We start from the raw sequence: 19,088 nt of genomic DNA on the forward strand, positions 1-19,088 counted from the left end.
CTATAAATAATTTTTCATAATTAATCATAATTAACTGCTAATTTCCAAATTAAACTAAGCGGGCTTTACAACTACAATCTTAAACTAATATACTACCTTTCAGTTATTTCAATATATATATATGTATACTACCTTTCAGTTTTTTTTAATATATTATTGCACATAAAAATGATATACTATTGTGCAAAATAACTATACCGAACACTTAATTATTAAAAGTTATAATTGTAATTTTATCATCAAATTTTTAACTAAAAGGACATTTTGTTAATTTTTTTAAAAAAGGGACATTTATTAACTTAATTGTTAGATTTAGGGTCATTTTGCATCTTGACCCTTATTTTTATTCATTGTAACATTATTATAGAACCAGTTCTATTTTAATTGTAACTAGTTTGAGTTATTTTGTGTTATTTGTTTTTATTCATTATGTTACAGAACCGATTATATTCTAATTATAACTGGTTTGAGTTACTTTGTGTTATTTGTTTTTATTCATTATGTTATAGAACGAGTTCTATTTTTATTTATATTTGAGACATCTAATTCTTGTGACTTTTCCAATGACTTTTATAGCGACGGTGACTTTTTCGACGACGATGACTTTTCCAGTGACTTTTCCGGTAACAATAACTTTTCTAGCGACTTTTTCCGGCACTGGTGACTTTTCCGAAAAAACTTATTATTGTTTTATAAATATAAAATTTTTACTTTTTTTTTTACAAAAATATTGCATGAAAAAGTCTATACAAATGTAAAAAAATTGAAAAAAAAAACTCATGACCACATAATATTATTTATTTATGCCATAAAAAAATAAACTCTTATAATTTTCCCATATAAATTTTTATTTATTTTTTTTCTTAACAAAAATAATACAATTCAATTTTCCTTATTTGTTTTAACAATAACAACAATTTTTCTTTTGTGGCAGTAATAACATCATTTTATTGACTAATTAAAGTAAACAAAAATGGTAGAAATAAATCAATTTGGTAAAGTTTATTATCCACCATTTTTTTAAAAAAAAAAAAAAATCTTACAATAGTAGGAAAGCAAAACTATAACCAAAGTATCAAAAAAAAAAATGAAGTGAAAACGGTTCCAGTGCTTGTAATGATAAAATATGTTTAAAAACTTGTAAAGTTCTGTGGAAAATATCAAAATAAATAATGAAAATTCTTTTAAACAACAAATTATAAATTAATGAATATCTAAAATTCAAGATTACATAGAGAAAAGAAGAACATGTCTTAACAAGTAGAATTCAAATATAATTGCTTCTATAAAAAAAAATAAGGTATACAATTATAAGAACATTATTTATAAGAATTTAGACTATTTTCTTTTTATTTTAGATAAAATATTATTATATTAAAACAAAAAATTATAATGTAATAGACATAAGAGGAGGAGACATTTCCTCTAACCATGAACAATTAGCATTCACCGAAAGAGCATATTTAGCTAACAAATGAGCAACATTATTAGCAGATTTATAAATATGAGAGATTTGAACTTCAAAGAAATCGGACACTAAAAGAGATATGTTAGTTAACGAACAATAAAAATTAGAAACAAACACTTGGGCAGATTGCAATCTTTTAACCACTTAAAAAGAATTAGTCTCGTATAGTGAAATGGTAGTTGAAGATTTTAAGTCATTGCAAACTATGCCTAAGAGTCATTGCTTTCATCACTATCAGTCAAAAAAACCTCAAAAAGGTAAAGTCATAGCAGCTATGATCTATCCCCTACAATTATGTAGGATTGCACCGAAACTAATCAATAGAAATAAGATAATCACAAGAGCTCAAAGAAAATAACATTGGAGAACCAAAAAATCATAAACACAAGATGGATAAAGATTAGAAGTAACCAAATTTGATTGAGGAAATCAAATCTTCATTGAGCCTGCCACATTAATATTAATGTTATCCAAATGATCTTTACTCCAAACCTTTCATAGATTGCTAATAGCTTCTTTGATGGAATAAGATATGGGACTTCAAGCTTTAAATTGTTTAGAGTTAGCAAAATCCTAGAACAGTTGGAAGAGAACTAGAGAACCTATTTAGAGAGAGAGAGAGTGCAAATGAGTAATCAAGTTATTTTAGTTCTCTTAACACCCTTATTGTATCACATGACTAAGCATGAAAATTAGGAGATTATTAGCAGTATATTAATAAATTAAGTAGTAAATTATAATTATATGTGCATTAATATCAAAATAAGGCCTATTGTTAGAAATGAGAATTTGTGATATAAATATATTGATTACAGATTTTATTGAACTCTAGGTGTGTCATATATGTTATATTTATTAAAATTTTATATTTTCATGTTTTAAGTCTAGTAACAATGGAAACTCGAAAACTTGGTCAATAGTGTCACTACGTTACGGTTTAGTATCAATAGAATTGTTGGGGAGAGACTTATGGATAGTTAGAATTTCGAGATTATGTGGAGTATTTCGTTAATGACAATTCTACTCCTAACTCATGATTTCTTAGTAGTTAAGAAAATGAGCAAATTAGATTAATTAAAGTTATCCTCAACTAAATTTTATATTATTGAAGAATATATAGTTTTTAGATTGTGTAGAATCATTTAGCTAAAGAGATAAACCAAAATTGGAACACTCTCTCTCTCCAAGCTCTTTCTCTTTCTTGGCCTAGACAAAACCAAGGGAACCAAGAGATTTTTAGACCAATTCAATTGGTATTCAATAGAATTTTAGCTAGGATTTTAGGAGGTTTTGAAACCAAGATCAAGGTAAGCCGCCCTAAGTTCATTTCTCCTCTTTAAATTTTGATGAAAATATTAAACACATAAGAGTTTAGAAAACCTTACATTGATTGCAGCAGAATATTATGATTCCTTCCGTTTAGATCTCTAGCCCTTAATTCCTTTCTGTCGTAGAGCATTATCAAGATCTGAACCTGGATCTCTTTCTCTCCTTTGGGTTTGGTTACCACCGTCTTCTGTACTATGATTAAGTACTTGACTTGCTATGTGTGGGCATGACACTCTATCACTATGGGCGAATTGGATGAAGAACAATTAAGGAGGGTTCGAATCACTATAAAAGGTGTCTCTCATCTATTAGTTGTCAGATTATGAAAACTAGGTTTGATTCGGTTGAAGGCAATAGTTCAGTTGGATGAGATGAGAGCATCATGTTCCTTTTATAGTGTTTCAACTAGGGCTTAGGTTTGAATTATATGGATTAAAAAAGAATAAAATATTGGGCAAAAATCACTAGAGTGGCCGGCCACTAAAAGGACCAATCTCTAGTTACAATTTTGCCACTTTATTTCAACTAGTTATTCTTCTTTCAATAATACCATGTTTTTCAATTTCAATCCTATAAATGCCAAAACTATTTATTTAATAATTATAATTAATTGTCAAATAAAACTATCATTTATATTAGATAATTAGACCATACAAAGTCTCTTAATTAATAAATTAACCCCAAAATCTCTTTTCTTCACAATTACCCCCTTGCTTACTAAAAATTTATAAATAAGACATAGTCTAATTTTAGAATTCTAATTGATTAATCAAAAACAATTAACTGAGTCTGTAAGCAGTATTATCTCAACTAGTGAGGGGATCATGGACCTATATAACCGAGCTTCCAATAAGTAGATCTAGAATTCACCAAATAAATTCTCTAACTTATTAATTCCTCCTTGCGCCACTATAGATTCGAAATTAAATTGCACTCTCAATTATATAGAATACTCTATATGTACCAAGATAAAGATACGTTATGATTATCCATTGTTACAATCCTAATAGTCAAAGATCCATTATAGATGATCTACAACGAATAGGCACAAATTTACCGTTCTACCCTTTAATGTATTTTATCCTTAAAACACTTAGCTACCTATAAATGATACTTCAATAAACTAATATAATTACTGAAATGAGGCCTCAATCATTTATCTCTATCAAGCCAAGCTCAAAAGAAATCACCATTTCACTTTTAAATACTTATAGAAGTTATAGATTCTATATCTATGATTAGCGTTCCCACTTAATTACACTACCATGTTCCCAAGATGTAAATATCTGCCATAACCATTTGTTAGCATCCACGAACAACTTGAAGAACACAAATAATACAACTAAGCTGAACCTAACCATATCAGAATTAAGATCCATAGACCTAAGATCAACCAGTGATATTGACTTAGAAAGATATAACGGTAAGTTTATGATATCTTATCCAAGATCAATATCGGTCTAATCCAATGTATACTACATACATCCGATACTGGTATACTTTGCCAATGCCCTGGAAAGGACATAACACTTATCCAAGGTGTAAGTATACCTTATCGTCGATTATCATGTCAGTCTAAATTCAGTGAACTGACAAATCATGGGAATTAAACTTTTGAACATATAATCATGATTATATATCACTGTGCTGACGACACTATAATCATGAACAAATATATATATGTTCTGAACTTAATAAAATTTATACATTAAATATAATCATGAAATAAATCACGTGAACTATGCAAAATAGAATGATTTCTGATTTTTTTTAGTAATTAGTAAATGTGATTATATTGAAACGAGTTTTATTTAGGGCACAAAACCTAACAAACTCCCACTTGCACTAATATAAAACTAAGAATACATTTCAATTAATCTCAACACCTTGATATCCAGATCAAATGTAGTATGTAGTATTATCTTTGTAATAGGATCTGACAAGTTGTATTCAATACAACCTTTCCTCCACCATTATATATTCTTAATCATAAAATCCTTGATATTGTGAAATTCCTCTCTATATGTCTACTCCTCTAGGGATACTAGATTCTTTACTTTTTGGCAACTATTTATATGTTAGTCAGGAAGTAACATTTTAGTTAATTCATTGTTGATACATTCAGTCTAACTGGTAGAGCTAGAGACTTCATATAGGTTTTTACACTTCTCCAAAATTACTACTCCACCCTAGAGTATTCAGCATCTCATCAGTAGACTTTCTAGCATTGACGCAAGTCTAGAAACCTGATTTGCTGTAGTCTAAGAGTATTAAGATACCACCCTTATCAACTAACATATAGTTCCTCTTTTTGATCTTAAGATTTACTTGATTATCTTCCAATGTTCCTTTCCCGGATTAATCTGATACAAACTCATTACTCCACTCAACAGCAAGTGTCTGGTGTAATGCATTGCAAAGCATACATGAGACCTATCACTGTTGATCCTAAGGAATTCTTTCCTTGGCCTTTATCTTTTCTGGAATAGTTGAAACTATTCCTTAGATAAATAAAATCTATGTCTAGGAGCCAAAAGACTTCCTATAGATAGCCATTAGAAAAATGCTTCCAACATCTTACTATGTAATTCGCTTGCACTAGAGTAAATAAATTACCAGGCATACCACAAGCCACATGTTTAGATAATCTTAAACCTATTATACTAAGATCAAGAAGCTATGTTTTAGTCCATTGAATAGACTTATTTTCAAATTGTCTTTCTTGTCTTAGTAATAAAAAACCTTTGGTTATTCCATATGAATGATTTCAACCATAGTTCTATTGACTTTACTTCTTAGTTCTTTATTCTGACTATCCATTATTTGTTTAAACTAATAATGGATTTTGTCAACGGTGTCTTCCAAGTCATAATAGGATGAGTTCCTTGAAACCCTCCCACTACGACAAGGTACCGTGACTTTCTGTCTAAGAATATAAACGGTATTGACCTCATCAGTTATGTCAAGACAACAGAGGCAGTAGGACCATCTTATATAGAATAAGATGATAGAACATTATTGAAATCAAAAAAATAGTATACCCTCTACTTTGCTATTTTATTTTCAAATTTAATCATATTCTTAGAAAAGTAGTATTTGTTGAAACAAACACTTTCTTATCTTAATGACCATAGGATGGTCCACCCCTAATCACTTTAGAATAGCTATCAAATATGCAAACCTTAGTTAATAGTTCTAGCTTTTCTTAAGGTCACGATCAGGACATCCATGAATCTAGTAATGGTGTACACTAAGTACATAACCATTTCATCATTCTAAAAGGGTATTCCCTAGAAGACTTAGGCAACTGCTAGTAACTAATCATAACCTTTCACTTTCATCAATATGCAATCTGAATTTCTAGGGAGGTAAGTTTGAATACAATTCAAAATTCAACTTAATGATCTTTGAACTGCATATCCATCAAATATTTCTCCACCCCTATTAGTTCGCAAGATCTTTAACCACTTACCTTAATGGTTTTTCACCATTGCTAGAAATTCATGAAATTTCTCAAACATTTTAAATTTCTTTGTATAAGGTAAAATCTAGAGTAATTGTCTAAAGAATATAATGATAACTCATATCCACCCCTTAACGTACATCCATATGTTCAAACACAGATGATCCTACTTTCAAGTGGATATTGGCATATTGACTCTTTGCAGAGAATGATCTTGTCAAAAATACATTGAACAAGATGAAAATGCCATAGATATAAAACTGTGGTTGTGGTCTTTTGATGACTTAGGTCTAGTTACAATAAAAAGTTCTTAGAATAGTCCAAGTGTGTTCTGGTCAGAGAATACAAAACTCATAATCCATACGTTAATATATAGTTTGGATCTATTGACAGAAAATGGATTTTAAACTTGTGAAAGTTGTACTGTAATGTTCACTGCATTCTTGAAAACTGAAATTAAATTTCTATTTAGAATCTAAAATTTAAAGTCAAAGACTTACATTTATACCAAATTTTTATTGAGAAATGATTGTTTCTTGGACCACCACTACTAATCTAACTCTATGTTTAGGTTGCCTATAGTAAGCATATTCAAGTAGGAGATTTCTAAGATTGAGGATTTATATCATTTCAGGATAGAATGTCTAGAATATAGTCATCTGCGCCATTCAATTTCATAGAAGAAAATAGAATGACATCATAAGCAAATGATTTATAGACCATCTATCAAATGATATACTATCTAAGTAAATTCATAAATGAAAATGCTAAGAGGAAAAACTAAAGGATAATTTGATTAAAATAAGAATCTAACGATGTTCCGTTAGGCGAGAGTCAAAGTTATTCTTATTTTATAAACTTCCTCATTGTTTCATATTGTAGACACTAGCCTAAGTTGTCATCTTTGGATGTACAACTAGATATCGCATTTACAAATATTTATTTGAAAAAATCTAACACTATTATGTTTGTCTAACGGATGACAATCCTTTGGGATTCGTTCCATTAAACAGCAAGTTAAGTTAGACCAACAATGAAGATTTGAAATTAAAACTACAACAATTAATACCAGAAAACAACATGAAGGTTCAATATAAATTCATACACATTCAGAGATTATCATACATTTAGCAAGTAAGAAAGACATGTGAAAATACAAAACAAACACATCTTAAATAATTTCCAAGAATTTTAACAAACTGATACAGTATCTCGGTAGGCGAGAGTCAAAGATATCATTCATTGAATAGAGTAGTCAACTCATCTAAAATAGACACCATTCTAGCAACCTTTTATTCGATCAAAATAAGAATCCAATGTTGTCCCGTAGGCGAGAGTCAAGGTTATTCTTATTTTATAAGCTTCTACCATTGTTTCATACTTTGTAAATTTATCTCTAAGTAATCACCGTAGGGGAGAGTCTAATAGAGACAAAAACTTACAAAATACTTATCTTTCAAGATCTTCACGGTGTTAAATGCTTCAACAAATAACCATCCATAAGGGGGACGAAGTCTAGCGTCTCGAGGTTATATTAAAACAATTAAGCATGTAGGACCAACAATGGAGATCGAATATCCTTATAACTAAAGCTCATTATTTTAAAGAGTTGTATTTTCATTTGATACTTATTTTAACATATATATTTATTTAATTAAAATTACTAATTTAGATAACTCTAAATATAAATTTTAATTTAATATTTATTAAATTATACCCTAGGAAGATTTGAAAAAATAAAAAAAAAATTATTTTCCATCCTTAGTATTAATTTTCAATAAATATTATGAAAATTACGTAATTTAAGTTGGTCCAAAATTAATTAAATTAATCTTTAATTTAAATTTAATTTTCTATAAATATATGTATGACAGAATTCAAAATCCAATGTATTAAAATAATACATATTCAAAATTCTATTAAAAGAAAATAAAATAAAAAATTGGAAAAATTATTCTAATTTATGTTAGTCTAAAATTAAATAAATTAATTTTCAACATAAATATAATTTTCCTATTTAATTAAATCTCTTAAGAAAAATATCAAAGATTTAACTGTCTTGAATAAAATCAACTTAAATATTAATTTTTTATTTAATTAAATATATCTAGAAAAATACCAAAAAGTCTACTAAGAAAATAACTGTTTAGATATTTCATAAACTAATTACTGATTTTCTAATTACAATATATTTTAGTCTATTTATTTTAATTAAATCATTAATGAAAATTACTTGATTTAAGTTGATCTAAAATTAATTAACAAATTAATTTTCAAAATTGAAAAGTTTAAAAAATCCATATTTAAAATAAATGTATTTTAACATTTAAGTGAGAAATGATTATTAAAATAAAATAAAATATATTCTGAAAATTATTCTAATTTAAGTTGATCTGAAATTGAAAATTTTTCCAACTTAAATATAATTTTTTATTTAATTAAATTCATTAAAATAGAAATAATTAAGTATCTAGAATGAAACCAACTTAATTATTAATTCTAATTCGATATCTAAGAAAATATTCTAATTTAAGTTGGTCTGAAATTAATTAAAAATACTAATTTTCAACTTAAATATATTTTTTATTTAATTAAATTTCTTGAAATAGAAACAATTAATTAAGTATCTTGAATAAAATCAACTTAATTATTAATTCTAAGAAAAATGTCCTAATTTAAGTTGATCTAAAATTAATTAATAAATCAATTTTCAACTTAAATATATATTTTCTACTTAATTAAATATTAGAAAATATAAATTAGTTACTAGATTTCACTATCTAGAATATTTTCACTACCTAGAAAATATAAATTAGTCACTAGATTGCACCATCTCGACACCATATGCATCCGATTTTCAAATCACCATAGCTCTCATTTTTTATCAGAATCGAGTTCTGTAAAAAGCAAAGTTACTTAATTTTTCAAAAGGAATCCAAATAAATTATTTTCATGGAAAATATCATAAGTCACATTCAATCATCAAATCACATATAAATCAACATGAACACATCCAAATCAACACAATCATCATTTTAAATCCATATTTCATGAAAGTAAATCATTAACCTGGCTCTGAGGCCAATTGTTAGGATTTTTTTTTACCAAGATCTAGATTTACTACCATATATGTTGAACTAACATCCTAAATATGAATATCTTTAATACGATAAAATCAAACATATAAGAGTTTATAAAACCTTACATTGATTGTAGTGGAATATTATGACTCTTTTTGTTCAGATCTCTAGCCCTTGATTCCTTTCTATCGCTGAGCATTATCAAGATCTGAACTTGGATCTCTTTTTCTCCTTCGGGTTTGGTTACCACCATCTTCCGCACTATGATTGAGTACTTGACTTACTATGTGTGGGCATGGCAATCTAATCACTATGGGCGAATTGGATGAATAACAATGAAGGAGGGTTTGAATCACTATAGAAGGTGTCTCTCATCTACTCGTCGTCTGAGTATGAAAACTAGATTTGATTTGGTTGAAGGCAATAGTTTAGTTAGATGAGATGAGAGCATCATGTTCCTTTTATAATGTTTCAACTAGGGCTTAGGTTTGAATTATATGGATTAAAAAAGAATAAAATATTGGACGAAAATTCACTAGAGTGGCCGGTCACTAAAAGGACCAATCTCTAATTACAATTTTGTCACTAAAAGAAAATTACAGTTTTACAAACATTGGGTACTTATGCTGCTATTTACCCTAATATAATATATATGTTACAAAACAACATTTCATATGTGTAACATGCACATAATATCAATATTAAATTCATAAATACATACGTTACATATCTCATATACATATAATATATATTTGTTAATATACATATATGGGTATGCTCTTAATGGGTATTACCCATGTATGGGTATTTTATTCTTGACCATTAGATCAAATATCTAATGGTTAATATTTATAATCATTAATTAAATATTAAAAAATTAATATTTCCTATTTTGTTATTCTCTATATTCCTAAAATAGATAAAACTATTAATAGAAATAAAAAAATTTATAAATGGAATTGTTATTTAAAAAATAAAACACACTACAAAAATTAACAAACTATTTTTTTTAATAAAAATCATTTTAAAGATTGAAAAGAAAAAAAGTGTATATTTATCTTTTTATAAAATTTCTTCATACTAGAATTCTAAATTGCATTACTTAAAATAAAAAAAATAATAATTTTAAGCTTTAAACTGTAATACACATAAAATGTATAAGATTTTTTTTTAAACCTAAAATCTTTAATTTTATAATAATTAACAATTATTTATATGTTTTTATTTTTTTTTTTAAAATACTTGAGCTTACGAAATCTATAAGAACAAAACCAATGAAGAAAATTTTAACAAAAAAAAAAATGAAGGAAGAAAAAAGTATCATAAATATTATTGAATAATGGCAATTGCCAACACAAGAATTTCAGCACAAAAAATTATATTTGACCCCTAGACAAGATTATCATCTTCTAATCCTAAAAATATAAATAATGAACAACACCTCATTAGTTATTCTAGGAGAATGATTCATGGTAATATCAAAAAAATCATTAGATGGTAATAATATTTTTCTAACAATGATAGCCTATAAGTAAGAACTAAGAAGTATTGTAGCGTTTTATTTTTAAGAATATGAATAATATTAGGGAAATTTACACCCATTACTGTTTTTTCCCAATTTCTTTCATTTTTACTGTTACACGCTCAACTTAACTTTTATACTGTTTTTTTTTTGGCAGTATACTGCCTTTGCAAACTTTACATAAAATATATATATATTATAATCTTAAAAAACGTGTGCAGTGAGTTTTTTTTTTTTTTAATTTTCTTTTAATTAAAATTATATTATATTTTAAAGGTATAAATGTGTGATGTGATTTGTGTTGTCACTTTAGTGACATATATATTTTTTTTATTATTTTTTTAATTGAAATTGATGATAGTAATATGTCACCTAAAATATTTCAAACTCATTTCTTTCACTTTAATCTCACTTCTCCATTATTCTCTCTTACTATTCATCATCTTCTTCATTTTTTTCACTCTCTACTTCCTCAAGTTCTCTCTATTTCTCTCCATCAACATATAACTTTTTTATTTTTTTTCATGTTCAGTTCTTCTTCTTCATCTTCTTTTCTTTTCTTCTTCTTTGTTTTTTTTTTGTTTAATTTTTTGAAGTTCTTAGTTACGTTTTTTTTGAAAATATAAGAGTTAGTGTGGTTTTTTTTTGTTCTAATTTTCCAGATCTTTCTTGCAAATATAGTGCATTTAGTATTGAGGATGTGCACAACATAGTTAATTTTTGATCATTTTTTTCTTTTATTGTTTTATTTGTTTTAGTATTGTTTTAGTATTGTTTTACTGTTGTTTTTCGTAATTTTTATTTTTTTTCATGTTCAGTTCTTCTTCTTCATCTTCTTTTCTTTTCTTCTTATTTTTATTTTTTGAAGTTCTTAGTTACATTTTTCGAAATATAGTTAGTGTGGTTTTTTTTTTGTTCTAATTTTCTAGAACTTTCTTGCAAATATAGTGCATTTAGTATTGAGGATGTGCACAACATAGTTAATTTTTGATCATTTTTTTTATTGTTTTATTTGTTTTAGTATTGTTTTAGTATTGTTTTACTGTTGTTTTTCATGATTTATTTATTTGATGCCGATTTCACTGCCCTTGCTCCATCTCGCTGGAATTAATAGGTATTTTCTGGGTGTTCTCGTGTTGTTGTGATGGTTCTGTCTGTGAGTGTGGAAGATGGAGGCTATAAATACATTTCTTCTTCGTTCTCTTTGGCTATTTTTGTGGTTTTTTTCTTCTGGTTCTCCTATAAATACATTTGACGAGCTCACTCACAAGAGAGTTTTGAGGTGTGTGTTTCTTTTATATTTTTCTAAGTAGTTATATTTGCTTCATTTGTTTTTGTGTTGTTTCAGTGTTGTTTTAGTAGTTTTTTTTATTATAATTTTCTAGGAATAGACTTGCAAATATAGTTGATTTTGCATCTGGTGTTGAGGTTGTGCAGCAGATTGTTTGTTTTTTTTAATCATTTTTTTCTTTTGTTTTGTTTGATTGTTTTAGTGTTGTTTTACCGTTGTTTTGCCATGATTATTTATTGACGTCGATTTTACTGCTTTTGTTCAATCTTGTCGGAATTAATGGTTATTTTCCGGTTGTCCTGGTGTTGTTGTGGTGGTTATGTCTGTGATTGTCAAAGATGGAGGCCTCATACTTTTGTTTTGGTATTGACAGTATAAAAGAAAAAAAAAAGGGGGAGGACAGTATAAATGTTAATTCTGCCGTGTGGCAGTAAAATTGAAAAGTATTACCCCAAATCCAGTATTTTTGTAAAATGCCCTAATATTAAGACAATTGGATTCCACAATCAAGCTCCTATTCTTCTAATAAAAAAAACACATTAATATACATGTAAATGATTTTTAGTTTTACAATAATAAATTATTAATAAACTCATAATTTCATAAAATAATAAAATAGTAATTTTAATTAATTTTTAAAAATAATTTATATTTTTTTTTCAAATTATTAGTTGTAATTATTTTTCCAATTTTATAAAAAATAAATATAATTTTTTTAAAAAAAAAAATAATTTTTAGAAACTTGCCATAAAAAGGTTATTAGATTATTACCTTATTAATTTTTTTTAGTTTCCATCAATGGGTATTACCCATTAATATACACACAATATATATGTGATAATTTTACACAATTATATATGTTACATATATCTCAGACATATATAATATATATATACTTTAATACACATGTATGATATATATTATATACACATAATGTATATTATATATATGTCTCATATAAATACATAGAAAATAATTACTTTTACACATCTAATCTCACAATGTGTATTTATGTTATATTATGCTCATCATATATATAATACACATACTCATATTTATAATATATATATATTATATATCTCATATATACATATATAAACATGTTATAAATTCAAATATCATTTTATATATCACTATATATATTAATATGATATAAATTTATGATCATATATATATCACATATACATATATAATTCTCTAACTATTAACATATAAAACTTTCTTATCTCAACAAAATAGGGTAATACATAAATTACTATTATTCAAATAGTAAAACACAAAATATATCATCATGCTCACCCATGAATGGCTTTTGCACAAAATTTCTTATTTTTGCATTCTCAAAATCTTGATTTACATTGAAAATGGTTAAACTTTTGATTGTTAGAAATTTTATTATAATTTAATAAAATCAAGATATTATTATTCTATTACAATATAATACAAAGATTAACAAAGAGATTAAATAAATGTTACAATAACATGTACTACACTATATATAAGGATTTATATATATATAAGAAAGGTAGAAGAATAAGAATATGTATATAAATACTCACTAACAACTTTGAGTGTAGATTAGTAGGGATCACCATGACTTAAACAAGGTATTACACTTTTGTCAAAAAACGTATTTTCTCCTATCTCTAAGCACTAAGGGAACTCTCTAGGAAATATCTTTGAGAATTATCAAGCCTTGTTTTTTTTAGCAAGTGCTTGTTGATAGAAAATTAATTATCACAAAATAAGCACTTTATTAAAACTCTATTTATAGTTGTAACACCCTAACTAACATAGGCGTATTACGTGATTTTTAAACATGCTGTGCAGCTCGTTGCTAATCAACGAGGTTTATGGAAAAAGGTGATTAATTAAAATTTTTGCTTTTTAATTAAACTCATAAAATAATATTACAAAAGACTCGGGATCCCGATTATAAAATCATTTACAAAAAGATTTAACTGATTAACTGATACATAAAATAAAGGTCGTCTAACGACCAGTTACAAAAATCAGCCTCGCTGTCCCGATGATCGTACGCTCCAGGCCTAACCGCCCCGACATGTACAATCTTCACAAGCTCGCTCACGGTCCATCAGCTTTAGCCTTGCCTTTACCTACACATAAACGTAGAACTGTGAGTCGACAGACTCAGTAAGAAAAGCATAATAATACTCATACATAAACCTAACTGCCGTGTCCAACACGATACTGAGTCCCGCTACTGCCATGTCCAACATGGTACTGAGCCACTACTGCCATGTCCAACATGGTACTGAGTTCTGAACGTTCATAGGGACGGTACTATTGACACGTAACAGCCTGATCGGTCGAACCGGTCATACTCCGGCTGCTGGTCATACTCCAGCCTGTACCGACGTGTTACTATATCCTCCTGATCGGTCGAACCGGTCATACTCCGGCTGCTGGTCATACTCCAGCCTGTACCGACGGGATACGTCAATAGTACGGAACCACCAACCAAGTGTCAGCCTGATCGGTCGAACCGGTCATACTCCGGCTGCTGGTCATACTCCAGCCTGTACCGACGTGACAGGGTTGGATGGTTCGAAGCCAACATACATAACTAATGTAATCTAACAGGCTTCCTACATGCACGCTAAACATGTAATCTACATATGCATACTGTTATACTAATCTTACCTGGATTCCGAATTCAGGTGTGCCGGTCAACCTGACTGGAACTTTAGCTGAGCGGCGGATTACAGGCTCCTAAACCATAAAAATCACAACACTATAAGTGACACGCTAAATCACTTCCCGGGGACTTAAACTAGGAACTAAAAGTTTCCCTATCGATAAAAAGCATGGCAATACCCCTTAAAACATAAAAACGAGGAAAAACACGGGTTCTGAAAATTCCCCAACCGGTAGACCGGTTGCCCAACCGGAATTCCGGTTCTGGGAAATTCAGGTCCCCATCCGGAATTCCGGATGCACAACCGGAATTCCGGTTCCTCGCAGGCAGCAACATCAAATTTTCATATCTTGCTCAAATCATACCCAAATTGATTCAAACCTTCCAGACCCATTCCATATATCCCAAATAACATTTCCAAGGCATCAAACCTACCCAGAAACCACAAATACAAAATTTGCCATTAAAGCTCAAGCTTTGAGTTCTAAACTCAAACTTGAGCAAATCCCTCAAACATGCAATCAATCCAGCTTAATTCTACTTAATCAAGCTTAACTAAGCCTCTGAAAACAATTAAAAACAATTACAACAACACAGAAACAGATTCACTACATTTCCATCAAAAATCACATATTTGCATAGAAAAAGCTATAGCTTGCTCAACCTAATAATCATGCATCAAAACAACTTAAATAACCCTAATCTAACAAGTTTAAACCTCAGAAATTAACTTCAATTCACAGCAGCAACAACAACTCAATAAGCATGCATTTACTCAACTTTTTCATTAAAAATCTCAAGAAAACAAGGTAGAGAAAGCTAGACAAGAATTACCTTAATTAGAAACACTCTAACTTGCTGAAAATTACTTGAAAATGAAGAGGAAAATCCAAGCTTCTTGCTGCCTCAAATGGCCGAAAATGAGAGGAAAAGAGAGAGAGCTTTTTGGAAAATTCTATTTTTTTCTAACTTAGCATTTTTTTTGTAAAATGAAGAGAATAAAAATAAAGCCACTTATATCATTTACTTCAGCCAATAAATAAACAAATAACATTTATTTTCAAATAAACAAGTCACTAAAAGACAAAAAGTCATTGGGGCAAAAAGACCATTTTGCCCCTCCATACTAAAATCACATAAAAAAAATCACTAAAGGGGGTATTTTTGGGACATTCTAAATTCCCGGCCATTCCCGACATTCCCAATGTCTAAAACCCGTCCCAAACTACTAACATACTAAATTGTGATTTCTACTGAGCCAAACGCCAAGTTCCAAAATACCGGGCACCGGAAATGCAAAATATGAAAACTACTGAATAACATAACCATGCATTTCTGAAATCCATAAATAACAGTATAATAAATTATTTAAATAGCTATAAATAATTTCATAATTAATCATAAACAACTGCTAATTTCCAAATTAACTAAGCGGGCTTTACAACTATCCCCCCCTTAAAAGGATTTCGTCCCCGAAATCTAACCTGAATAACTCTGGATATTGAGCTCTCATATCTGACTCTAGCTCCCAGGTGGCTTCTTCCACCTTACTGTTTCTCCAGAGAACCTTGACCAATGCTATGGTCTTATTCCGAAGGACTTTATCCTTTCTATCCAGGATCTGCACTGGCTGTTCCTCATAAGTCATGTTTGGCTGTAGCTCAAGGCTCTCATAACTGAGTATATGAGAGGGATCTGAAACGTATTTTCTCAACATCGAGACATGGAATACGTTGTGAACTGCTGATAAGGCTGGAGGCAAGGCTAACCGATATGCCACTTGACCTCTCTTCTCGAGAATCTCGAAAGGTCCTGTAAATCTAGGGCATAACTTGCCTCTTTCCCCGAAACGTTTAATCCCCTTCATCGGAGATACCCGTAAAAACACATGTTCCCCTACTTGGAACTCCACATCTCTGTGTTTCGGATCTGCGTAACTCTTCTGTCTGCTCTGTGAGGCAAGCATTCTAGCTTTTATCTTCTCTATGGCCTCATTGGTCCGCTGCACTGACTCTGGACCTAGGTATTTTCTCTCCCTTGTCTCATCCCAGTGGATAGGGGATCTACATTTCCTACCGTATAACAGTTCATAGGGAGCCATCCCTGTCATACTCTGATAACTGTTGTTGTAAGAAAATTATATCAACGGTAGATACTTATTCCATGAGCCTTCAAAGTCCATAACACAGGCTCTCAACATGTCCTCCAATATCTGAATTGTCCTTTCGGACTGACCATCTGTCTGAGGATGGAATGTTGTACTAAATTTCAGCTTTGTACCCATTGCTCGTTGCAAACTTTGCCAAAATTTGGAGGTGAACTTCGGATCCCTGTCCGAAACTATAGACTTCGGTACCCCGTGAAGTCTTACTATCTCTCTGACATACAGTTCTGCCAACTGATCCACTAAAAATGTTGTTCTAACCGGCAGAAAATGAGCAGATTTCGTAAATCGATCCACGACTACCCAGATGGAATCAAATAAACCCGTGGTGCTAGGTAACCCGACCACAAAATCCATCGTAATATCCTCCCATTTCCATTCTGGTAGGGTTAGAGGCTGCAACAACCCTGCTGGTCTCTGATGTTCAGCCTTAATCTGCTGACAAGTGAGGCATCTCGATACGAATTCTACCAAATTCTTCTTCATACCGCTCCACCAGAAGTACGGTTTCAAATCTTGGTACATCTTAGTGGTGCCGGGATGCAGAGAATACGAGGTGGAATGAGCCTCCTCAAAGATCTCATTCCTAAGTTCCACACTATTCGGAACACAAACCCTGGCTTTATACAAAAGCATTCCACTGTCTGACACTGAAAAGTCCTTGGCTTGACCAGCCAACACCTCATCTCGGATCTTCACTAACTCCGGATCTGTCATCTGAGCGACTTTTATTCTTTCCAACAGACCAGATTGCAGCGTTAAGTTGTGAAGCTGACCTACCACAAACTCAATGCTGGATCTAACTATATCCTCTGCTAGCTGAGGTGAGATCTGAACCATACTAGCTACTTGCCCGGGACCCTTTCTGCTCAGGGCATCGACCACTACATTGGCTTTTCCAGGGTGATAGAGGATCTCACAATCGTAATCCTTCACTAATTCCAACCAACGCCTTTGTCTCATATTCAAATCCTTCTGAGTAAAGAAATACTTGAGACTTTTATGGTTGGTATAGATCTTACACTTCTCCCCGTAAGGTAATGCCGCCAAATCTTCAATGCAAAAACCACTGCGGCCAGCTCTAGATCATGAGTCGGGTATCGCTGTTCATAATCCTTTAACTGACGGGAGGCATAAGCGATGACCCGATCGGCTTGCATCAATACACACCCCAAACCCTGTTTGGATGCGTCGCAATAAACTACGAACTTCTCCTTGTCCGAAGGCAAAGCTAGCACTGGAGCGGTAATCAACCTCTGTTTTAGCTCCTGAAAACTAGCTTCGCACTTGTCTGACCAAATAAATCGTTGATTCTTCTTTGTAAGCTCGGTTAGGGGCATTGAAATCTTAGAGAACCCTTCTACGAACCTACGGTAGTACCCAGCTAAACCCAAGAAGCTTCTAATCTCTGTCACTGTCTTCGGTCTCGGCCAATCCCTGACGGATTCAATCTTCCCGGGATCCACCTTGATCCCATCTTTGCTCACAATGTGCCCTAAGAAGGACACCTGAGATAGCCAGAACTCACATTTCTTGAACTTGGCATAAAGCTTATGTTCTCAAAGCCGTTGCAGTACCATCTGAAGATGTAACTCATGCTCCTCTTCTGATTGAGAGTACACGAGGATGTCGTCGATAAACACAATCACACAGATATCGAGGAAATCCTTGAATACTCTATTCATCAGGTCCATGAATGCTGCAGGAGCATTGGTTAGTCCGAATGACATAACCAGAAATTCGTAATGTCCATACCTAGTGCGGAAGGCCGTCTTGGGAATGTCCTCCTCTCGGATTCTCAACTGATGATAACCCGAACGGAGATCAATCTTAGAAAAGACTGTCTTCCAAATCATCGATCCTAGGTAATGGATATTTATTCTTCACCATCAGCTTGTTCAACTCCCTGTAGTCGATGCACATCCTCATAGATCCATCCTTCTTCTTGACGAATAAAACCGGGGCTCCCCAGGGTGACACACTGGGCCGAAAGAACCCTATGTCAAGCAACCCTTGGAGCTGAATCTTTAATTCCTTAAGTTCAGCTGGAGCCATTCTATACGGGGCTTTGGAAACCGGTTCCACCCCTGGTGCCAAGTCTATCACGAAATC

The sequence above is a fragment of the Cannabis sativa genome, chromosome 2 (genome assembly GCF_029168945.1).
Source record: "Cannabis sativa cultivar Pink pepper isolate KNU-18-1 chromosome 2, ASM2916894v1, whole genome shotgun sequence".
In the NCBI taxonomy this organism is placed as follows: domain Eukaryota; kingdom Viridiplantae; phylum Streptophyta; class Magnoliopsida; order Rosales; family Cannabaceae; genus Cannabis; species Cannabis sativa.